We start from the raw sequence: 25,950 nt of genomic DNA, 5'->3' as shown, positions 1-25,950 counted from the left end.
ACCATTACTGGATTTTTCTTTTGATGAAAAATGTCCTCTTGTGGGTGATAGCTCATTTTGAAGATGTTTTTCTTTGTATTTTTGCAACAAAACCTTTCCCTTAGCCATCATGTGTCTATTACACACAATTCTGATGAGCCTCAATATTACAAATTCAAATCAAACAAAATCCTTGTCAATAAGCTAACAATTTGGGATATATAGTCACAAATATTAATGATCACTACCTTCATGCTGCTTGCTTCATTGACGGTGTTCTATGTGTCCTGTAAAAGGTCAATGATTATGTTTTATTTGTACAGTGTGTAAGTCTAGGCCCTACACAAATTTTATATCCCTGGAAATGTTTTAAAGAAAATAAAGTATATAGCACTGCTGTAATATATTATAACTATTATATAGAATAAAAATTTTGGCGCTGCATTACTCATCAATTTCTAGTATAATTGATTGGATTTACTTGAAATCAAAGGGAGAAAGACCAAGGTTAGGGAAGAACTTTAGTCTGCTTATATTAGTCAAAAATACCTGCCACTTCCATAGGCAAATATTCTGATCAGAAATGAGTTTGGAGATGTTGGTAGAAAGTGTGGCAACTTTTTGTACCTTCATAGGCCTATGGTTCGGAAGTAGAGGATTTGATTCAAAATGCCAAATCCAAGAAGAGATTATGTACAGTCTTTTTGAAGTGCTTCTGTTGGTGCAGATCCCCAGGAATATGACCTATCTATGATTGTAAGAAATCCTCTTTGAGCATTCCTTACAATGATGCTTTTCCACTTAAGGATTACCCATGCCTTTTTATCTTTGTTGCTTATTGCATATGGAGATTGCCCTTCTTTATAGTTTACTTTCTCTTCAAGCTCTTATTTTAAAGACCTGAGAATGAGACTGCAAATGAGGAGAATTGAATTGATATTGAAACTGCAAAGGGAAAAAAACAAAACCAAAAAACCTCTTAGGTTTTATTGTAACTCTAAAGGCACATTTTAAACCCTGGAACACATTTAAGAATAAAATGTTCAAACTCGCACCTGTCAAGAAATTTATAGTTAAGGATCATCTATTGTCAATGTTTCCTAATTCATCATTACTTGCTAACAGTTATGTGTCGATAAGAGAGGCCTACATCTTTTATTAGTGTGTCTCCTTACTGGGTTTTATGACTTCTAAAGATAAGGCCACTGGAATGCCTGCTCAGACAGATGGAAAGGTGGCATGGCTTAGAAGACTGGTGCTGACTTGGATATTAAACATCTTCTTTCTGCATTTTGGAATTTTACTATTTAAGTACACAGGCTGGGTCAATGTGGGAGACCCTAGAGAATAGCAACCAGAAAAAAAATTAAGGGGAGTTTTTAAACTTCCCTTCCTTAAAAAAGTACTTTGGAAAAAAAGTGTCTTTCCCACTCCTATTCCAGAATAATTTTTCTTCAGTTGCCTTTTAAACACGGGGTCTCAGAACACACTTCAACATAGCAGTTGAGATGAATGACTTGGTTGAGGGTACTTGTGGGAACTGCACTGAGGAGTTCTAAGAACTGCCAGACCAGTATTACCAAAGCGCTGATCAGAATGTGTCATGGCAAATGGTGTCTACTGAACATTCTGATCAGTATAATTCTCTACACTTACACCAGGTCCATTAACAGAAGCAAACTCTCTACTCTTGGTAAGAAGGATTTGCTTCCTGAAATCTAGTCCCCCAGAGTCCTGCTTTGGAGTCTGGAGCAATACTCCCATATAGAAAGAATGAGTGGCTGCCTCATGGTAAGATGTGAATATTCCTGGAAACATTCTAGTATCTTATCTAGACCCCTCAGGATGATAAATTCCTCATCCAAACCTCTGTGTCTATCTCTGGAAACTGTGTAACTATGTTAGAGGTTAAGCATTAACTATAACATGTTTTGTTTGCATTGTATCTTTCTATTTATGAAACATTTTTAAAATACGTTTTTTAAAGCAGTTCGCCAATCATTTGATCAGCTAAGTAGGAATGTATTATTCATCTCCATTTTCCAGATGACACTAGAGAATGTGATAAGTCTAAGGTCATGAAACTATTAAGGAGAAGAGCTGAAACTGGCATCTAGTAAAGAGATTATTTTGTGACACAAAACTGAATCTAACAAATAGCCCCATGAGGAGTAGGGGACAGTTCATATCAAATTACATTTTAGTCTGTCCTAAAATCTGTATCAGTAGCAGTTGAAATAAGTGTTGATAAAACGAAGAAAGTGTACTTCATTTCCCTATGTCTGGGAGAAGCTCTATTTTATTGTGTGATTGTAAAATATGTAACTTCTGAACAAACACTTGAATGCTTTTGGTTTGGTGATAAAGGAAACAAGAAGAGGTTTTGTGTGGAATGAGAGAAGATGCTTGTATAACACTTTATGATTCCTCTTCTCACCTATTCCTCAAAAAAATTAGAGAAGGAAGAAAGATAAAAGTAAAGCAATGCTAGATAGGTGCTCATCCCATCAGAACTGTAACATGATTAATGGATAAAAATGGTCCCAGCTTGGGGCACGTGGGTAGCTCAGTTGATTAAACATCTACCTTTGGCTCAGGTCATGATCTCAGAGTCCTGGTATCGAGCCCTGAGTCAGGCTCCCTGCTCAGCCAGGAGTCCACTTCTCCCTCTCCTCCGCCCCTTCCTCTGCTTATGTTCTCTTTCTTTCTCAAATAAATAAATAAATAAATACATAAATAAATAAATAATTTTTAAAAAAGGTCCCAGGTTTACTCAGGGCTTGTTCCCACATGGTGTGGGTATAATCCAGATGGCCAGGATAAATAAACATAATATTTGGTATCACACATCCCAATAAGCCTCTATGAAATTTGGTAGCAGGAATCGAGTGAAGTTGTATCAACCTCCAGGGGAGAATATGTGTGAAGAGGAGGACTAACAAGGAGGGCCAGATATATTACTTGGTATGCTCTTACCTAGAGGAAACCTTGCTACACAGTGTGATACAGGTCCTGAAGGAGCTTTGAGCCTGCTATACCCTGCCTCTGGCCAGAATTCTTACTGGCCAAGTCAGCAATGGACTCTTAGGATAGATGGCCCCCTAGGTTAAAGAGTGAGCATCTTTCAAAGAGAAAAGATACTAATAAATGTTGCTGCTTTCCATAGTTCAGCTCTACAGAGAACAACTACAAATAAAGTAATCTCTTTTTCTTATGGCTTTTTGTTATTTTCCTCAAAACAGACAGATTATAAAAATAGTTTCAAAACATTTTCTGCTAAATTTATATGTTAGCTGCATAATGACTGTTAAGGGAAACTAAGCACATTTGGAAGTTTTTGAAGCTGACTTAATTAAGAGCAGCTATCCTAGTAGCTCCCCAAAGCTCTTAGATGCCACAGACAGAAGTGCTACACTGGTTTTGGTAGAGCCTTCGACTGATATACGCAAAATGATTAGAAGGGTAACAAGACAAAAGGAAAAAGATAAATTTTCATATGTGGTGGGTTCCAGTGTTGCCTGGTTGCCAGTTAGTATGGGCTCACCTAAGAGCACACTGTTTAATTTTCAAGAAATTGTCAAGCCAGTCATTAAAACCATCCATTATTAAAAAGAAAATTGTGTAAGCCTGCACTTACATAGAATATGAAACATACATAATAAGCTCTTACAGCTCATCACTTCTGAACTATTTTTCTACCTTTTGCCATTATCTATATTCTTGAGGGGGCAATTTGCCTCTCTTGTCCCTGGATGGTGAAAATCCTATGTAACAGCACGCTTCTGCACATCTCGTCTTAAACTCTGGTTTCCATGACATCACATTGGTGGTTGATATTAGCCATGGTTTGCAAATACTACAAGGTAGACTGATTTATTGTTTTGTTGGTTGTCTAATCATAAGAAATTTTAATAATGCAGATTAAAGTTGAAAATGTGCCATGCAGTTGCATTATGGGTAGTATAAAATTGAGGAAATATTTATTTATCATTTGAAAACTTTACTTGATTCAGCAAAGATGCCATTCACATCGTTGAGGAGCAACTGAAGTTGATATGCATTTTGGTTGTTTCACTTTCCTCCTAACTCATTAAACAAGAATATCAACCAGTATTCATGTCACATATCAGATTTATTGATGATACATCAATTGGGAAAAGGGATAGTAGATTGGGATCCAATTCTGTTTGTCAAATCCTGTTTGAATTGCAGCTAGAATTTGGCTACCAATATAAGAGTTTGGAAAATACCAGTGGAAGCTTTCTGTTAGCATCAATTGGCTATACAGAATTTGTAATAATAAGTATTGTGTATATTATTATAATTTGTTATTTGTGTGCTAAACATCCCTTATGGTTATAGCATTTATATAAACCTATATACATACACATATGTATACATTTTTTTTTCTTCAGAGAGCCTGTTGTTTAATATTTGCCAGGATACTTTTGGCAAGCACTGAAATGTTCTTTTATTCTCTTATTTAATTCTATATCAAGTCTTTGAAATAGGTATTATCTTCTCTTTGTCCATAGAAAATAGAGAATGTGGCCCAGAAGAGTTTAGAAACAGTACCAATGCCACACAGCTGGTACAGAAGTAGTTGGGATGGGATCTTAGGTATATTCTGGGCAAAGCCTAGGCCTTCTTAATGATATCACTCTGACAGTGACATTAAATAGTTAATGATCTCAGTCACTTGCACTATATTCTGGCCTCAGTACCCTCCTCCATGAAAGGAGAATGCTACTATTCATATCTCTTCAGAACCATCATAAGGATCAAATGTGAAAATCATTTGTAAACTGAAGGTACTACAATAATACATAATTAATTACCAAAGAGTTAGACATTTGAGGTAACTTTTTGCCTGAAGAGCTTTACTATTCTGAGTCTGACTCAGCCTCCTTGAAAATGAACTTTTCCATATATTACCTGAAAAACAGAATGGCGTTTCATTTTCTTTTGGAAATGCTTTCTGTTATAAATTGCTAGATTTTTTTTTCCCTATTCTGGACTTCTTTTTAAAACTCCAACACCTTTTTGTTTAAGCACTACTCATTTTTCCTAATAATAGATTGATGGCTTCTTAAAATGTTTGGCAACTCAGTATGCCTGAGTTTTTATCAGCCTAGAGCCTCCCTAGAGGTAGCGTATGACCAGCGGATTCTGGGGAAGCAGCCAAAAGCTAAACCCAATGCATAAGTAAAAAGAAAGAAAAACAAATAAATATTTTTTGAAAAGTAATCAAGTTGTTTGCATTAGGGTATTATTACTAATAACCTTGGATAATTTGAAGTTGTGGAGAATATAAGCACACTTTAAAACCCTCTGATACCTAGATATTCGATTGCTATATGGATAATAGATAATTTTGCCCTATATCTGTCTCCAATGCCAAAGCACTTTCAGATGATGACATTTTCTATTGCAATTCTGAGTGCTTATAGGCCTTGATTCTGCTAGGTAATTATAATATCTACCATGGCATTAAGGCTCACTGCATGAGCTAATGCCATGATATGGAATTAATCAAGTCTGAATGAAAAGGTCATTAGAAAGTTAAATTATTTCACTGATACCAGACTAGTGCCACATAAGCAAGAATTATACCCCTTTGTGATATAATAGATCCCGAAATTCAGTCATTAGTTTCACCTCACTAGGGATATCTAATTATTGATGTGGTTAATTACTTAAGCCCATTGACCATGGTTTAGTATTCCATTACTTATACTTTTAGCTCTTTAAAAAAGCTATTAGGTAACATTCTTAACATATACTTATGGTTCACCTCAATTATTATTTCCTATGAGTTACCCTTGTAAAAACACAGATGATCTAATAAAATATCAACAGTTATTTATTAAACTCATACTATATAGGGGATTGTGCATAGGTATAAAGGGGAATTTCTCTTTTTAGGATAAAATAAATGAATTTCTGAACACATTAGAATTATAGTCACTTTCTCATGGGAGCCTTCATAACTAACCTCTTCTGCACTATTCCTGACCGGAACAGACCAGATTAAGCCTCTGTGCAAAAATGAGCTTTAAGGAGTGTTGGATAATTTGAGGCAGAAAAATGATGCAAGATAATCTAACAGCTGAATGTCTTTTTTTTTTTTTTTTTCCTATCAGGGTAACATTTCAGATATAAATCTGAATAGTGATGTCACCTCCTTTTATTTAAAGTGCTGCATCACAGCAGAATATTAATCTTTCTGGTTCTGGCAAGACCCCAAGGATTCCAGCAGTTTCCTGACCCTATCTTAGTCAGGATAGGCTAGGTTATGTTGCACTAACAAGCATTCCCAGTATTTTCTTTACTTGAAACAACAAAGATTTATTTCTTGCTGTGCCACTTGTCCTTGTGAGTTAGCTGCAATCTCTGCTATATGTCTTCTCTGTTGGGGCCTAAGGCAGACAGAAGCTCCATTTTTAACTTTTATGATCATCATGGTAGGGGGAAGAGCACACACTGAATTGCACACTTAAATTCTTCCTAGAATTACAATCTCGTCATTTGTTCCAATGAAAAGGACCAGAATACTTGTGCTCAGCAATAATGACTATTAGCCATTGTCACTGAGGACTTTAGTAGAGAGAGCAAGAAATGGGGCAGGTCTCAAGAAACTCTGTTATATCTTTTGTTCTATATGGTCACTTCACTTCAGCTAAGTTTCTATAACCTTTGAGCAGTACTAAATCAGTTGAACATTTTGGACTATGTGTGCATTCTTTCCTGCTGTGCAATCTGTCATCCATCTGAGATGCTTTGATTCTCTATTACAATCTTGCTTCATCCTAAAGTTGTATATAGAGTGGATCAAATTACAAAATTTTATTATTTATATCATTATTTTCCTAAGAACAATGAGGAAAGGGACAGTAATCACAGCTTTTCCATAGCATCTCGCTTAGTGCCAAGCTCAAAGGAATTGTAAAATAAATATAAGTTGTATGAACAAATGAATGAGAAAATAAAAATTCCAGCTTAATAGGAGGTTTTGAGTTGGAATATTTCCCCCCTATTTCTATTTCATTTCTTTTTTTTATATTTATAATTTCTTCCTTCTACATTTTGGGGGCTTTGCTCAGTTTCATTTTTTTTCCCCTATCTTCTTAAAGTGATGGCTTAGTTTTACTTATACCTTTATTTTCTAATCTAAGCATTTGAAATTACATTTTTTCCTCTAATCACTAGTTTTCCAACATTCTACAAATTTAGATATGTTGTATTTTTATTATTATTGTGTAGAAAGTATTTTCTAACTTATGCTGTAATTTGTTTTTGTTCTTTGGTCCATGTTATTTAGAAGTATTTGTTTGATATGCAAACATTTGAAGGTTTGTGGATATCTTATTGCAAATGAATGTAATTTAATATCATTATTTGATAATTATGAAGACTTACCTTCTGGCTGAGCATATGGTATCTTTGTGAATATTCCTTATACAGTTGAAATAGATGTATATTGTTTAGTTTTTATTGTGTTCTATAATTTGCAATTAGTCAAGTTGATTGATAGCATTGTTCAGATCTTTTCTATCTTTACTGGCTTTTTTCTACTTGTTCTTTCAATTAATGAAATGGGGTAACAAAATCTCCAAGTATGAATACATCTTTCTTCTTTTGTTCTGATTTTAGCATTTGTTCATGAAATTTGTAAAATCATTATGTTGTTAGTTGCAAAATGGTGATTTTTTTCCATTTCTCTAATTGTATTACAAAGATCTCTCCCTCACTCAGTCTCTTGTTTTTCTCAGACAGAAGGTATCTCCCTAGCTATATTGAATCTTCCTTCCTTCCTTCCTTCCTTCCTTCCTTCCTTCCTTCCTTCCTTCCTTCTTTCTTTCTTTTTCTTTCTTTCTTTCTTTCTTTCTTTCTTTCTTTCTTTCTTTCTTTCTTTCTTTCTTTCTTTCTTTCTTTCTTCTTTTTCTTTTTCTTTCGTCTTTCCTTCCTTCTTTCCTTCCTTCCTTCCTTCCTTCCTTCCTTCCTTCCTTCCTTCCTTTCTTCCTTCCTTCCTTCCTCTTTCCTTCCTTCTCTTTCTCTCTTTCTTTCATACCAATATGTTAAAAGTCAGTATCATCTTTCTGTATTTAATTTGCCTTAAATTTTTCCAGTGGAAGTTCCTTTCAGGTAATCTACTGTATTCTTTTAATGTGTATCATTTAGTACTTGAACACATTTTTGATTTCTGATGCAATGAAATAGTTCAAGCTCACCTTTTACTTTCTGGTTTCAAACTCATATACTTTAGTTGGAAGTGATGTTTAAAATCCCATCTCTGACATTAAATTATATGTACTCATTGCTTTAGGTGACATTTTTCTGAGCTCTTTGGTGGAAAATTTGGAAATATATTTACTTATTATATATTTTATTATATATATATTTTAATATTTTATTTATTTATTTGAGAAAGAGAGAGAATGAACTGGTCAGGGGAAGGAGGGGCAGAGGGAGAGGGAGAAGCAGACTCTCCACTGAGAAGGGAGCCTGTCATGGTGCTCAATCCCAGGACCCCAGATTCATGACCTGAGCTGAAGGTGACACAACTAACTGACTGAGCCAAATGGTGCCCCTGGAAGTACGTTTTTTAAACAATCATTAGTTCATAATGATGGTTATGAATAAAATCCAACAACATGGGGTTCCTTTTCACATTTTCCCATTCTGGTTTTTTTTTTTTTTTAAGATTTTATTTATTTATTCGAGAGAGAGTCAGAGACAGAGGCAGAGAGAGAAGCAGGCTCCTTGTGGGGAGACTGATGCAGGATTCAATCTCAGGACCCCAGGATCACGATCTGAGCCAACGGCAAATGTTCAACCACTGAGCCACCCATGTGCCTCACGTTTTCCCATTCCGTATATGTATTTCCTTATCTCAATACATATCAATGTCTACACAGCTAAAAATCACTGAAGAGAAATAAATAGAATAGTGACCATAATTTGAATAACCCTAAAGAGGAAATGACAAGAAGGAAAGAGAACTAAAAGCATTGCATACATAGAAGATAAATAGGAAGATGTTAGATATAAGCCCAACCATATTTGTGCTCATTTTCAATTTAAATAAAGAAAAATGCAATGAGAAGGCAGAAATTACCAGAATGGATAAGATAAAGCACAGTTAAGTTGTCTGCTGTCTACCGTAGATGTACATTAAATCTAAGAACAGGTAGGTTGAAAATAATACGATGACAAATTATATACCATCCGAAGAGTAAACAGGAGGAACATGATATATCTATATTAATATCAGATAGGTTCAAAGAGTGTTGTTTTTGATAAGTATTTCAAAATGATAAAAGGATCATTTTATTAGCAAGGCAGAATGTCAAAGTACTTAATAAAGGGCTTTAAAATACATCAAGCAAAAACAGGCAGAACCAAAGGGAGAAATAGATTATAATAATGCTTAGAAATTCTAATACTCTTCTTGCAGTAATTTATAGAACAAATAGACAAAAATAATTAGTAAGCATAAGAGATATGAACAATATCAGACACCTTGATGTAATCAAAATCAAAGAATGGTTACCAATGTAGGCCAATGCCACTTTTGGGCCATTAGGTAGCTATGAAATACATCTCATTAATTTAAAAAAGATTGAAATCAAGTAGGGTATGTTGGTTTGACACAATGTAATTAAATTAGATATTGAAGAGATACACAAATCCCCTAATATCTGAGTGGACAATAACACATTTCTAAATAACATGTAGATTAATGTTGATATCAAAAGACAAAACAGAAAACTCTGACAACTGAATGGTAATGAAAAAGCAATATATCAACTACAGTAGTTAATTTTTTTAATTTAAAGTCTTCATACAAATAATTGTGGCTTCACTGGTATAATCTAACAAACATTTGATGAAGAAACAACAGTATTGCAAGAGTTCTTTCAGAAAATAAAGGAAAGATGACTTCTCCAATTGTTTTATGTACCCAGGATACAAGTGATATGAAAACCTAACAATGCCATTATAAGAAAACAAATTAGAGAACAATGTACCTTGTAAAGACAATACATTTGTTAATGAAACATATCAAATCAACCTAGTGATATTTAATAAAAGATAACAAAACTGCACCATGACCAACTAGGTTTCCTCTCAAGAATTCAAGCTTAGTTTATTGTTCAAAAACAAATCAATCTAATGGAACACAACAAAATGATAAAAAGAACAAACTATCGATATGTACAACAGCATGGATGAATCACTAATGCACTATGCTAAATTAAGGAACCCAATATTAAAATGTTATATACTGCATACTTCCATTAATTTGACATTTTGGAAATGGCAATACTAAAAGAAGACAAAACAAGTCAGTGGTTGCCAGGAGTTCAGAAAGGAACGGATTCTAACTACAAATGTAATATGTGAGATAATTCTTTGAGGTTTAGGAATGTTTCTGTATTGTATCTCTGGTTGTAGTTATACGAATCTATGCATATTTAAAAACTCAGAGAACCTTACACCAAAAAATGTGACTTTTGCCTTATGTACATTAAAACAAACCCAAAAACATAATTTAATTTTTTATTTTAAAAGAAAAAAGCAGGTAAAGCATCATCTTAGTAAAATTCAGACAATGCATCTGACAAAAGTCGATATCTCATTATGATAAACTGTCTCAGCAAATTAGCAGTTAAAGAAAACTTCCTTATATGATAAAGGGTATTTGTAACAAATCTATGATTAACATCATATTTTCTGATGAAATAATGAAGATTTTCTCTCTAACTAGAGAATAAGATAAGTATATCCACTCTCACTACATCTATTCAATATTTTACTGGGCAGTGATGCTAAAAGAAAATGCCCAAATCCAGAAAGCATGACTTGGTACTAGATAGTAAGCGTATTCTCAGAAATTGTGAGGGGGTGCCTGGGTGTCTCAGTCAGTTAAACATCTGCCTTCGGCTCAGATCATTATCTTAGGGTCCTAGGATCAGGCCCCATGTTGGGCTCCCTGCTCAGCAAGGAGCCTGCTTCTCCCTCTCCCACTGTGCTCTCTCTCTCAAGTAAGTAAATAAAATCTTTAAAAATATGTATAAATTATGAGATTAAATTTCTAAAAACCTGAAAGCTAGACCATGCAGGGGGAGTTCTGAAAATTCTGTTATGAAAGCTAACAACTTACTTAAGAAGTATAAGCAATTCCAGAATCCTGGTAAAGTTCACCTCACAGGTCTTAATAAAGAGAATAGACTGATTTTATTCACGAAGTACTTAAAACAATTAGTGAACTAAATCAAACTAAATTTACCACAAGTTAAAATTCAGTTTGACTTTAATCTCAGATTAATTTAGGCCTACATTCTAACAGCCTAGGAGAAGAGGCATGCTAATTTCTGTGGACAGATATTAAATACTTCATTCATTATTATTGTGTTACACAAAATATGTCATATATTCAAAAATTTAAATACATACAAAGAGGGGTGCCTGGCTGACTCAGTTGGTGGTGCATGTGACTTTTGATGGGGTCATGAGTTAAGTCCTACGTTGGATGTAGAACTTACTTAAAAGAAAAAAAAAAAAAAAAAGACATACAAAGAAGCAAGAAAATGGGACCTAGGGTCAAGACATAAAATAGTCAATAGAACAGACCTAGAGATGGCCCAGATGTTGGAAAAATAAGAAATATACTTTAAAATACTATGATAAAAATGCTAAAGTTTCTAGTGAGAAAGGTAGCCATCATGGGAAAAGAGATGATTAATTTTAGCACAGATATTGATGTTATAAAAAAACAAGAAATAAAAATAATATTATCAAAAATAAAGAATATATTAGATGGGCTTAACAACAGACTGAATATTGAAGAGAAAAAGACTGGCAAATTCCTGATAAGTCAATAGAAAACACTGAAACTAAAATACAAGCGAAAAAGAGTGAAATAAAAACAAGACAAAATGTCTCAGACCTATGAAACAATATCATGTACTCTACAGTATGGTTTGCAAACCTTGGCACTATTGAAATTTTGGACCAGACAATTATTTGTTGTGGGAGGATATCTTGTACATTACAGGATGTTTAGTCACATCCTGAGCCCCTATCTGCTATATGCTATTAGCAAACACCCTTCTAGCTTAGAGAACCAAAAATGTGTCTGGACATTATCAAATATTTCCTGGAGGACAGTATTGTTCCTAGTTGATAACCAGTGGTGTAAAATACATTTGCAGATGGAGATGAGAAGAGGAGGGAATGGGTCAAAGAAAGTATTTGAAGAGCTACTACATGAGAACTTTAAAAAATTGATGAAAGACTTCAACTTACATTTTAAGAAAATATAAGTTATACTGACAAAAAACCCACAGATCAAATAGAATCCACACATCAGCATATTATAGCCAAAGATGAAGAGCAGTATGGAGACTAAATATAAATACAGATGGAAAAGGACACATTACATACCTGGTAACATGACACTAAATACTGCTGACCACTCAACAGAAACAAACCAAATGGCAGTGGAACAACATCTTTAAATTGCTTAAAAATGAAAAATAAAAAAATCGGGCAATGTAGAGTTCAGTCCACAGAGAAACAGCCTTCTGAATGAAGGTGAATAAAGACATTTCAAAGTGTCAAAGTTTGTAAGATTTTGTCTGGAGCAGATATGCACTATGAAGATGGCTAAAATAGATTATTCAGAATAAAATTGAATACAATTGACCCTTGAACAATTCGAGGGTTAGGGGTGCTAACCTCCCACACAGTTGAAAAAACACATTATAACTTTGATTCCCCTAAATCTTAACTACTAATAGCTTAGTGTTGACCAGAAATGTTAGTGATAACATAAACAGTTTATTAACACATATTTTGCATGTTACATATATTGTATATTATATTCTTACAATAAATGAAGCCGAGAAAAGAAAATGTTATTAAGAAAATCATAATAATATTCAAAAGAATATCATAAGGAAGAGAAAATACACTTACCTCACTGTATCAAAAATAAATCCATGTATAAGTGGATCTGCACAGTTCTGTCCCATACTGTTCAAGGAAGAGTCAACTTTAATGCCAGATGAAAGTATAAGGTGGATTTGTAAGAAAGAATAAAGATCACACTCCAAATAAATCTCAAGGTTTAATACAATACACACCAAAATCCAGCAGGCTCTTTTGAAAGGTAGATAAGTTATTTACAAAATTTATATGAAAATTCACTCTGAAACAGCCATAACAATACTGAAAAACAATAAACTTGAAGGACTTTCACCACCTAATTTCAATACTTACTATAAAGCTATAATAAGATGATGTAGTGTTGGTATAACGGAAAGACAAATAATTCTGACAATAAAATTTGCGTGACTCAGCACAAATGAGCAATTGATTTCCAACAAGCTGAGAAGCAATCCATTGGGAAGTACATTTTTACAAATAAATGGTGCTGAACAATTGGTTGAATCTGTGAAAAAATAGGATCCTGACCCTATTCCCATTCTGTCCATGAAAATTAATTTGAGGTTAATCATAGGCATAAAATAAAACCAAGAACAATAAAATATTTCAAAAATTAAAGAATGTCTTTAAGATTTTGGGAAATGTTTAGAATAGTCAGAATACAAACTTACAGTAAAACACTGATAGAATGTATTTCTGTAAACATTATAACTTCTGCTTCATAAAACATTGTAAGATTGATAGAAAGTTATAGTCTATGAAAGAAAAACATATTCTTAGCACATATACCTGTGCTAAGACTTTAAGACAGACTATATAAAACCTTACTAAAATCAGCAATAAAATGATTAACAATCCAATTTAAAAATCGAAAAGATACTTGAATAGCCATTTCATGAAAATGCAACTGAATAGCCAATAAGCAAATTAAAATGCAAATTAAAACCACAGTGATACACTATTTCCCAACACAAGATGGGTGAAATTGAAGACTGACACACTAAGTATTTCCATCTATTTAGAGAAATAAAGCTCTCATGCTTTGGTGGTGAGAGTACAAAACGTTCGAGTGGTTTGGAAATTGGCCATTTCTCATAACATTTAATGTAATCCCCCCAATGACTGCGATTTTACCCCAGATATTGACCCAAGAGAAATGAAAAAATAGGCCGATAAAAGACTTGTACAAGGAAGTTTATAGCAGCTTCATTCATAATAGTCAAAGAGTTGAAACAACCCAAAGTCTATGATGCCCCAAACTGTAAGAAATATATACTTTGGCCTTATCAGTGACTTTATAGGAAAATGGATAAACTTACAGGAAAATGGATTCCTTATAAAAAGGAATACTCCTCAGGAATATATATATATATATATATATATATATATATATATATATATATGTTTTTAAGAACAATCTGATGGTTCAGGCAGCAACAGGGATGAATTCAATATAGATTAACCATGTGAAAGAAGCCAGATACAAAAGAATATAATGTATATTATACCATTTTTATAAATTCCAAGTATAAGCTAAACTTGAAAATAATGTATTAGAAATCAGAAAGTGCTTGCTTTTGAGGTAGTGTAGATTTAGTAAATAGGAGATGGGAATTTTCTGTGATAATGAAAATGTTTCATATCGTAAATGGATTGGTGGTTACCCCGGTGGATACATGGGTCAAAAGTCATTAAGTTGAACACGTAAGAGCAACATACGTAAATCATACCTCAAAATAAAAGAGAAAAAAGGCAAACAACCCAACAAAACAAAAAGACAAAAACTTGGCAGTTTGTAAAGGAAGATACACAGGTGGCTAAAAAGCACATAAAAGATGCTTTTCTAATTCTGCTTAAATCAGAGGCTACCATGGTATCTACTAGTTAAAAAACTGTGAGTGACATGGCCATCAAGGCAATCTGCAGGTCAGGAAACTACTTCAATGAGCCACCAATGAAGCAAACTTCCAGTCAAGAGATGTGAAGCTAGTGACTGTACACTGGAATGTGTAGGCACCACTGGTGCCTCCTGACCTTCTAAACTGGGCCTACATACTGGAATATGATTATAAAGGAAAACAAAATCTGCATCTCTATGCCCTTGTTTTTCAGAGTCAAAGTGAGGAAGGAGATGGTCTTTGCTTTGTCTTTTACTTTCAAACATGTAAAAGTACTTACATATCTTGAATGCAGAACATATCTTGAATGCAGGCTAGCTCTAAGAGAGTGTGAGAAATATTGTTTTTATATTTTAGTATCTCCAGAGGAGGAAGGCCCACTAGAAGGATGTTAGGATGGAGACCTAGTGCCCAACAGAGATAGTTACCGTGATTATTTACATTTTGCAGACACTGAGACTTAGAAATGCTATTTAGCTTGTTATTAAGGCTGAAAATTGAACACTCAATTTTAGATTTCTAACCACTAAGCTGTATTTAATAAGTTACATTCAGTTTTTCTTTGCATATTGCTTACTTAACTTCAACATTTTGTGTAATGTTTGGTCTAAGGTCTATGATCCAGACAATAATGACCTTGGAAGTCTTGTTTGGAATATCTGACAGAACTTTCATCATCTGAAGCTTACTGGTTTTTTTCTTTTTAATCTAAACATTTTTAGCTACTCATTTTCAATTAAATGGAACATAATTATATGATTAGACTCAGATGAGTTACGGGGAAATTCACCAATCTAATTGAAACTAAAAATAATTGGAAAGCCTATCTATGATGCCCCAAACTGTAAGAAATATATACTTTGGCCTTATCAGTGACTTTGCACTGAAAATTATTCTGGGCCTGCAAAGGCAAGGCTCATTATAGAGAATGGTATTGCAGAATTTTACTACATATTTTGAGTCCATATACCAAATTAATAAAGGACATCATTCTGGATCCCTCACAGTTATATTTTATATTTAACTTTGCAAATTACTTTGAAATTCAGTCTTCTATCTTGGCATGAGATTAGTTCAGCCACCTAAAGGCTATCAGCAGTCTCTGAGTGACAGGCTTCTCAGTTTTAATTTGTACTTCAAAGCATCAGTTTCTAGTTAAGAGAAACCAAAGACCCTTCCAGAGCCCGTGCTACCTTATCGGAGACAGTTTCTGGACAGTGCAGCACTTGAATGGTGCTTGTGCTCACTGCTAACTTTCATAGGTCTTCATTTCCATCTGACCCATCTCAGTTTCTTAGGTAATGAAAAGAAAATAAATGAAGCTTTCTTCATACTGTCATGTACTGCTCCTGCTTGTCACCTGGTTCTAGAGGGGAGAGTATAAAATCCCCAGGGAGAAGCTTATTTCTTATCACAGGTGGAGACTATCATATTTAAAGAATGAGTTTCCTGCTGATGTTCTGTTTTGTTTTGCATCTTGGCTTTTAGGATGGAGTCCCTCTCTAACATCCATTACAAGCTCATTTGTTTATTTGGTTTTTAATCAAAAAGAATTTTTTTTTTTCTAGCGTGAGATTTGGATTTATCCTCAATTACTTAGTTGAGGAACTAGCTACTGAATACCTAAACCAGTGATGGTCAAGAAATCTTGTTGAGAAGGAAATTAGTGCAAGTAAAATATGGTTACTGAAAGTATTAATAATTAGGTGCACGCAATATAAAAAAAATGAAAAATAATAATACAATGCATTTCATTAAGTGGCCTTGTGAAAAAAGAATGTAGACAAAGGGACATGAGTGGTCGTTCATTAATTTGAAAAATACATGCGAAGATGTAAATTGTGTGGCTATTCTATTTCTTCTATTATTTCTATGTATAAAGCATAGTTGCTTTGTTTTTTAAATATAAGTGATAATTAGTGCATAGAGGGAGTGGATAGCAGTGAGCCAGCAAGTTACAGAAACATGTAGGAAGCGTGGTAACAAAAGCAAATATAAGGTAGAATGGATTGCTAATGATATGTGGCCAGATGTGGTGTAGCCAAAAGTCCTCAGAAATAACTGACCAGATAGACTTGATCTCCTATCTCCTAGAATAATAACACCCCATATGTCCCCAGGAAATGTGACAGATGCCAAAGAATTAAGAAAGCAAATTACAAACTAAGGAGAGGTTTATTTTTTTTTTTTATTTATTTTTTTTTTTAAAGATTTTATTTATTTATTCATGATAGTCACAGAGAGAGAGAGAGAGGCTCAGAGACACAGGCAGAGGGAGAAGCAGGCTCCGTGCACCGGGAGCCCGACGTGGGATTCGATCCCGGGTCTCCAGGATCGCGCCCTGGGCCAAAGGCAGGCGCCAAACCGCTGCGCCACCCAGGGATCCCAAGGAGAGGTTTAATAAGTTAATAAAATACATCTTAAGAGATGTATATGTGGGATCCCTGGGTGGTGCAGCGGTTTGACGCCTGACTTTGGCCCAGGGCGCGATCCTGGAGACCCGAGATCGAATCTCACGTCGGGCTCCCGGTGCATGGAGCCTGCTTCTCCCTCTGCCTGTGTCTCTGCCTCTCTCTCTCTCTCTCTGTGACTATCATAAATTAAAAAAATAACTATAAAAAAAAAGAGATGTATATGTGATAAGTACTAGGCCATGTTAAGAATTAGAAATGTGGGAACTTAAAGATAAAGGAAGGAAATCTGTCACTCAATCAGATTCATCTATTGTTTTCTATATAAGTCAGACTTTCCCCTATGTTTTTGAGTTAGAGTAAGCTATAGTTAATTAAACTAAAACTTGTATAGGCTTTAAGTATGAATTACAGCACATTTTATCTCTTATGAAAACTCCCGCCAGTTAGAAGTGGCTGCTTGAATTGCTCTATGGGGATGTATGGTGAAGCCCGTTTCAAGCCTGGTAAGAGTGTCATAATCAATTACTTATGTCTGCAGTGATCATGAGAATGTCTGTAGTGACCATGACTTCTTACCTTGAACAAGGCCTTCCAAAATAGATGGCTCTTCTTTAGGCAAGGGCTCAGATTAGGACTGAATACTTGTAGGACTCCTAATGTCAAGCAGATATTGGGTTTAATGAGAATAGATGGCCAATGCATGTACATTTTAGGAACTAATTAAATATAAAAGACAGCCTAAACACAGACTTGAGGAAGAATGTGAACTCACATTAAATCAGATGATTCTTGGCTTGGAATAAAAAAATTGAGAAGATTCAGAATGTTCCTGGCTGAGGAAAGCTGAGCATGCCTATAATGAGTATTTCTTCTTGGGTTTCTGGTTTGTGGCAAATGTTTTTACATCTTCCTCTTGGACTCTGGAATATAATCCAAAAAGACTCTATTGGCTTAGAGTAAGCCATTGGCTATGCTCACTGGGTTCTGATAACATAGTACCTCCCAGTCTAAAGAGTATTGGTTGAGGAGATAATTTCTTTGATGGTTTGTTTGCTTTTTCAAAGACAGGCTTGTAGAAAAAAAAAAAAAAAAAACAGGCACAGTAGTAGAAGGCTTCTGAATATTGGACGCAATTAGATGCAATTTGAGAGCTGTAGGCCAAATTCAGTGATTCGCTAGGAGTATCAGGCTTTGGGGCTATTGTAGAGTTTTAAAACCAAAAGATAACATCAATGAAAGGAAATGATGGATGCAACATTTCTCTTAGCAACTTCACTCAGAATCCAAGATCCTAGCTGCCTGTTGGAGCAGACAATTGACAGAAGTTCTAACATGAAGATATTGAATTTCTATAAAACAGTGGCAATTTTTTAAAATGGAAGGCTAGAAAACCAAGCAGGGTAATTGAAAATGAGGCAGGAATCCAGTTATCAGTGCACTCTAATCAATGGATTGGTGGCATTGGACTGTAAGCAATGTCATGAGTTTCCTTCTACTTCTCCTCATGGGTTCAGTTATAAGACTAGTTAAAACCTGTGGAAGGAAGCTCTGATCAGGCTCAGAATCTAGGGTTAGAATTATATAAAGATATTAATCTTTCAGGAAGCTCAAGTTCTATTCAATTTTTAAAGTTCTCTGTAAACATACTTTTAATAATCTCTTTGCAAGTCTATTGATTAAGGAAGTTAAAAATAATTTTTACCATTCTTTAATTGATTGCTCTGTTGGAGATTAAATTCCTCCTACTCTATAGCTGTGAGAGTGGAAAACAGTGTCCTTTTGAGAGAATAAAACCAAACCAAACCAAACCTACAATTAATTGGAAACAAGAACTAGCCCTGAGGTCCATGGATCCATAGGGAATTTAGGAGTGGGGTTTGAAAAACCATGAAACTGATAAAGCTCTATCATATGTTTTGAAAATCTTTTCATAGTAGCATAATATATTTTGTAACAATATATTTTATAACATCTCACAGGTTATTTTATTTATTATATTTTATAATAGTCTATATAATATAATTATAATATTATTATATTTTATAACATCATGCAACTTGATGAATTTCTTCTTTCTCTTGCCATGTTACTTGCGAGGTTTATTCATATTATTATGACCTGACACAGATTGTTCATTCTCATTATTATATAATGTTCTACTGTTTGACTAAGCCATGATTTATTTATCTATTCAACTGTTATTGGCATTTAGATAACATCCAGTATGAAGCTATTATGAATAGTATGTCTATGGATATTTTGGTACATGTCTTTGGTAAATATATGGATAGGCATTTCTGTTGGGTATAAACCTAAGAATAAAACTTCTGGATCATAACTCTAGAACCTTTACTTTTATCAGTCTGATTATCTAATTTCAGTGTTCACTCTTTTATCTTTTCAAAATGGCAGAGAGAAGTTTGTGGTTTGAATCTCTCCTCTTTTGGCAACCAAAATAGTGGTAATAGATTAAACACTTAATATTGAAATTAAAAAGCTATATCAGTGCTTGAAAGAAGATAAGCATTTCCATGGACTAGAAAGGGAAAAAAAAAATACAAGCATCAAGCAAGGTGGGACTCTGGGTCTAGAATTGGGAAGAATTTATCTCTTATGAGATGACAGCATTTAAGTATATCTCAAGCAAGGTTAAGGGCTGAAACTAGTTCACAGCATGAAGCCAGGTTCTCAAAAAAGCCTGAAAGAAAGTTGTGATTGATAATTGCCTAGGTTGTGGCTTATATGAAGTTGAATATTTATGGAAATAATAAAAGTTATTGATACTTCGGTGGCAGGGGCTAAATCTCCTTGAGTTCTCTATGGGTCAGGAGCTCCAAGTTGCCAGTGTTAGATCTATTTCTGCACGGGAGAATGGGATAGGGATGCCAGGTAAGGGAAACCCCAAAATTCCTAGAAAAGAATGGGCCTTCAGAGTGGAAATAAAAATGACAACAGCAATAGCAAGAACAGCAACAACAATAATAATGACAAAATTCCTTCTCAAGATGAGTCTATAAACCAATACTCCAAAGTATGTAAGTCAGGTGAAGGAAGACTGCTCCCAAAGAACTAACTAATGAAAAAAAAAAAAAAAAAAAAAAAAGTATGCTCATAAAATGAAAATAAAAGATCTAGAAATGTCTTTGAACTATTTGATTAGCAAATTCAGAAGTATGATAGATGAACTAATATCTATGAAAAGCAACTCCTAAAAGCAAGAAAAGATGTATTTGACTAATTCAAAATATTGGAATTGAAAAATACAGACTTTAATCTGTACACAGTTGAAGACAGAATTCAACAAATCAAAAAATGATTGTGAGGTACCTTGAAACTAACCAAGATGCCAAGATGAAGAAATGTGAAAGAGAACCTGTGGAACAGGGAAGCTAGAATAATAGTAACAGACTGCAATAGACACCGATTAAAGAAGAGAAAAGAAGGGGATAAAAAATCAAAATACAAAAAAAAAAAAAGGCTGCAAATGTTTTCAAATAAAGAAGACTTACTAAACTAAATGTTGAAATTGCACGCTTATTATGCATCAGGATAGATAGTCATAAAAACCACACCAAAACATTATCTCCAAACTTAAAATATCAAGAATAAAGAAGAAATTTCAAGTTCAAGGAGAGAGGAAAGGCAAGTTTTCTCCACAGAAACTACAATCACAGTAGACTTCTCATCAGCAATGCTATATACAGGAGGACAAGGAAATGCTATTTAAAAATGCTGAATGATTCTAACACTGAAAAGCCTCATTCAAGAAAGAGGAGTAGGTTAAGGCATTCCCAGTGACACAGCAAGCAATCTTTCATTTTGCAAACACTTTCATAAAGAATTATTAAAAGCTAGTTATGAAAGAAGCTCATGTAGACATTCACAGAAAGTAGACTACACTTTAGATCAGATGCCACCAGTCCTTGCCAGTCATATCATCTCTGTGGTCACTACTCAATGCAGCTGCTATAAAGTGAAAGCAGCCATGGACAGGACAGAAAGTAAAAAAGTAATTACTTCTCTGTGCCCCATCTGGTCTGGTCTTATTTAGTGTCAGAATTAGTTTCTAAATGGGATAGACAGAGTTCTTAATCTCTGTATTTGCAGTAGCTCTGTGCTTAATTTTACATTATAAGCTTATATCTTTTCTAGAATTCAGTAATAATATTCATTATCTTGATCATCATTTTTATTTGTAATTGTTATTACCAACTTGCATAAACCATGCTTTTAACAGAAGGGCTCTTCTGTGGAGAGAGTCCCATTGTGCCCTGAAATGCTGGGGTTAGATGGGTCTTCATAGATTTTTGTGCCTTTGGACAGAACAAAAGTGTCTTTTGGGCTGAGTTCCACTTGGAAGACTTTATATGATTACTCAGATGCCTTTTCCTTCATTGCTGTTTCCATCTCTCACTTCAAAGAACCTCACTGCAAAGAAACAACCTCCTCTCAAGGCTAGATTTAGCTGAATGTGTTTGGTCATTTAATTTCTCCACGCCCAAGATGCAAAAGGGTTACATTCATATTACTGGTTATTGGCAACATTGGCAAATTTTCAAGTTAATTGATTTCCTGGCACTGAAGATTATACTACTAAAAGTTTTGTCAGAAGAAATATGAAGCAAATGCTGAACTTAAGTCCTTAAATCACTCTCAGATTTTATTGTAGCTTGTTCATTCATACAATTTGAGATAGAAAGTGTGGACCTAGGCAAGCAGTGCATGTCTACTTGCGTTAACAGATAAAATATGACAAGTTTTTATTCAGTCTATTTCTAGAAATATAATTTTTCCTGATTATGTATTTAGAAATACTCTTTTCTGGGAAATACATATTTCCTTTAATTCTTTTACTTTTTTTTCTGATAACTATGTAATTTTTTAAGCAATAAATTTAAGAATTTCAGAGTTAGTAGAGACTCCAAATATTTGTCATTCAATGTTATTTGACATAAAACTCTTCTACAGTGCTTGCTTCAGCAGCACATATACTAAAATAAAACTCTTCTACAATGTTCTTACTAAGTAGTGACTTCACTTTTGCTTGATTACCTTGATTACCTCCCATAATGGAGAATTCACTATATCCCATCATTGCCTATCCTATTCTTACTCAAGTCCTAATGATTTTTTTTTCTAAGTGTAATGTTAAATATTGAATTTGTATATTAGAGATTTTACATAGAGGGTTGAAAGATAAAATGTGTATAATAGGAATTACATCCAGTAAGATTTTGAATAGTTATGACTATGCAACTCTGTATCATTAGTATAGTGAAGGCTTATTTATGTCCTTCATTATTCCAAAAATGATTCAAAAAGCTTCAGACAAAAATCATGATAAGCAAGATGAAAATTAAAGTAAGTGAAGAAAAAAGGCTCAAAAGGAAAGGAAGGGAAATTCTAAGGAAATTTTAATAATATTAGTTGGAATTAAAGTTTATCATGAAATTTATGTGTTAGATACTTTATACTACTGATCTAAGCAGCCACAGCAAATAGAAATACAAGATCATTTTGGTTAAGGAAGGGCTATTGTTTTCCTTGGTAAGCAAACCATGGGGCTTCATAACAGATGTGTACTGTGATGTGTTCAACAAAAGTATTCAACTCTATCTTCCCAACAAATATCAGAGGAAGCTCACTGTTAACAAACCACAGCAATCAAAGTATAGGTTTGTAAAAGTATTTCAGTTTTCGTATCAGGGATGAGTATGGCCACTGCCTGGTAGTCTGGTTTGGCTCATGGATAATTTGGAATATCAATAGGGAGAGATGAACTAAACATCTTTCAGTTAATACCACATGAAAATTCTATAATTGAATTTTCTATAAACAGTGTAACAGAAATTCCAATATTTTATTCCTTGAAATGATTCAAAAGTACAGAATTTTGAAATGGTTTAATAAAGACATACCGAAAATGCTTTGACAGTCAAATGGGCAACAGGGCGAGTTGATATAATTTCATAATAAAAAGAAACCTAATGAAAACAAGTAGCTGGTAGACGATTTTCTTTGAATGAGTTTGCATTTATGCATTTTGGGTGGGCACATAATACACCATTTCACCATGCAGTCTAGAAATGCTATCTGGAAGATAATCAGTAGACTCTAGACTAGTGGTTTTTCAACTTCAGTATACTAAAGAATCACTTAAGAACCTTGTCAAATATGCAGATCTCCACATCTTCAAAGATTATGATTTAATAGGTTTGTGTGGAACATAGTAATCTGAATTTTGCAGGTGATTTGTGCACACATTTTTTTTTTAAAGATTTTATTTATTTATTTATTCATGAGAGACAGAGAGAGAGAGAGAGAGAGAGAGAGAGAGAGGCAGAGACACAGGCAGAGGGAGAAGCAGGCTCCTCACAGGGAGCCTGACGTGGGACTTGATCCCAGGTCTCCAGGATCACACCCTGGGCTGCAGGCAGTGCTAAACCGCTGCACCACCCGGGCTGCCCTGTGCACACATTTTGTAAAACATTGCTCTGGATGTGGTGAATCTCTACTCTGGAACTGAGATTACTGTAGCGTTGGCTAAAATTATCAGTGAGTTATTATTAACAAATTTTGTTTCATTTAATTTTTTCGCTTTGGAAGGGGAAGATTATGTCTCTTTTTTAAAGGATTTTTATAAAATTGTCTTTGTTCATTTTAAACTGGATGTTCAGAGGAAGACAAAGGAGATATCCTGGGGTAACATAAAAATCTCTCTTAGTTAAGAATTTTAAATGAAACTCTACCTTACACCACCAAATTGCCAGAGAACCACTTTGTTTTTATACTGTGTTAATATAGTTCATTGACTTTTAGTATTATTATTCTTATAAACTTCTTTTTATTGTTCACAGGATGCCTGAGGGAGATCATGTTATTTATAGTAGCCTGGTTATAAACAGATTGAGAGATACAACCTGTGTCACTAAGTATCTGAAAAAAAACAAAAAAAACAAAAAACCAAACAACAACAACAACAACAAAAAAAACGGGCATAGCAGGATAGAGGAGGCTGTTTTGCTTCTGGCAATCCACTTATCTTCCCGTACATGTTGGTGACAGTGGATCATCTGGCTACCTGCTTGAGTGTCTCAGTTGAAGAATCTGCATATTTGAGCTCTTCTACAATCTGATTATTTGCCTTCTTAAGAACAGAGCTGCTAAAAACAATGTCATGCTTAAATTCACACTAAGAGCGATGACTGAATAAACTCTTCCTTATCTATTTTAAACTCTGAATTAATTTACCTAATCAATTTCAACATTCCATTTTTAGAGTCAAATACTGAGAAATGTAAAGCTTTTTGTTCTTTTTAATTTAAATTTTTAAATTTTGTTTAAATTCAATTAATTAATATATAATCTATTATGGGGTTCAGAGGTAGAAGTCAATGATTCATCAGTCTTAAATAATACCCAGTGCTCATTACATCACGTGCCCTCCTTAATGTCCATCATCCTGTAACCCCATCCCCCCACCCCCTCCCTTCCTGCAAACCTCAGTTTGTATCCTGTGATTAAGACTCTCTTATGGTTTGTCTCCCTCTCTGATTTTGTCCTGTTTTTTTTTTCTCTCTTCTCCTATGATCCTCTGTTTTGTTTCTTAAAATACACATATGAGTGAGATCATATAATTGTCTTTCTCTGATTGACTTAATTTGCTTAGCATAATATCCTCTAGTTTCATCCATATCATTGCAATAGTAAGATTTTTTGTTTTCTACTTTTGATGCTCTTTGACAAAAATAGCAGAACAGGCACTGTGTTAGGTTTAGGGGGAAAGGGATTGAATAAAACAGATGATATCCCCAAGGAGCTGGTATCTAGCAGCCTCACCGTGTCTTTAGGCTCGCCACTGTTTTATCTCACCCTCTATCCCCCCAGGTAATTCCTCATTGTAATACAGGTCACTGGGTGAAGAAATCTTTCACCAAGTTATTTTCTATTATTAGGAACTTAAAATGATTACATTTTGACAAAAAAAAAAAAAAGGTTATTGTGCTTTTAATGTCAGAGAACAGAAGCAGCAAATGAAATCGAATTTTTAAGAAAAAATTTAGGGAGGGGTCGGGGGAGGGAAGAAACAGAGTAGGTAATGAAGTGATTATGATGTTCTTTTCAACTAGAGGAAACATAGCCAAAGGGGATTTGTGCTGCTTATGCTGATGTTCCGTGCTTGCTTTCAAGGTGAGTAAGATGTTGGTAGTTGTGTCCAGATAAGAATTTCCAAGAATATTGAATGAGAGGATTCCTTTCATTAGTAAAAAGGCAGTCTTTCCTGCTTGAGAGTGTCCTTTGTTGTGCCCAAGATTGCGAATCCAAGAAACCACCAAGGAGCCGACACCAAAGCGCACAAGGGTTTATTAGCAAGGTTGAGCTTGGATCCAAGTATACCCAACACAGCGGAGCAGGGTCTTGGACCCCGAAGTGGGTTACAGCTGGGTTTTTTATAGGCTGGTCTAGGGGATTTTCAGAAGGGGTGGAGGAATTTCTCAAGTTCTGTTTACATTCTCATATGGGGCTTTCAAGGGCCTTGAGCTCTGTTCTCATTCTAATATGGGGCTTCCTACCAGGGGTGTGGGCTCTGTTGTCTTTCTGATAAGGGATTCTCTGCTGAGGGCAATTCTGAGCTCTGTTGTCTTTCTGATATGGGATTCCCTGCCGAGTACATTCTGCAGTTTTTCCCATAAAGTTCAGCTCTT

At 34.5% G+C, this 25,950-nt stretch overlaps 1 long non-coding RNA gene across 1 annotated transcript; it reads left to right on the top strand.

Annotated features, from left to right (window-relative positions):
• The first annotated feature begins 1,602 nt into the window (after positions 1-1,602).
• On the top strand, positions 1,603-24,480 carry LOC140609446 (uncharacterized). The gene is made up of 2 exons (XR_012011279.1): positions 1,603-1,770; positions 24,103-24,480. It is a non-coding gene; the product is annotated as an uncharacterized lncRNA (long non-coding RNA).
• Positions 24,481-25,950: the final 1,470 nt, after the last annotated feature.

Source organism: Canis lupus, chromosome 18 (assembly GCF_048164855.1).
Source record: "Canis lupus baileyi chromosome 18, mCanLup2.hap1, whole genome shotgun sequence".
Lineage (NCBI taxonomy): Eukaryota > Metazoa > Chordata > Mammalia > Carnivora > Canidae > Canis > Canis lupus.
The sequence above is the reverse complement of the archived record's forward strand: the minus strand, read 5'-3'. Positions and strand labels throughout refer to the sequence as shown.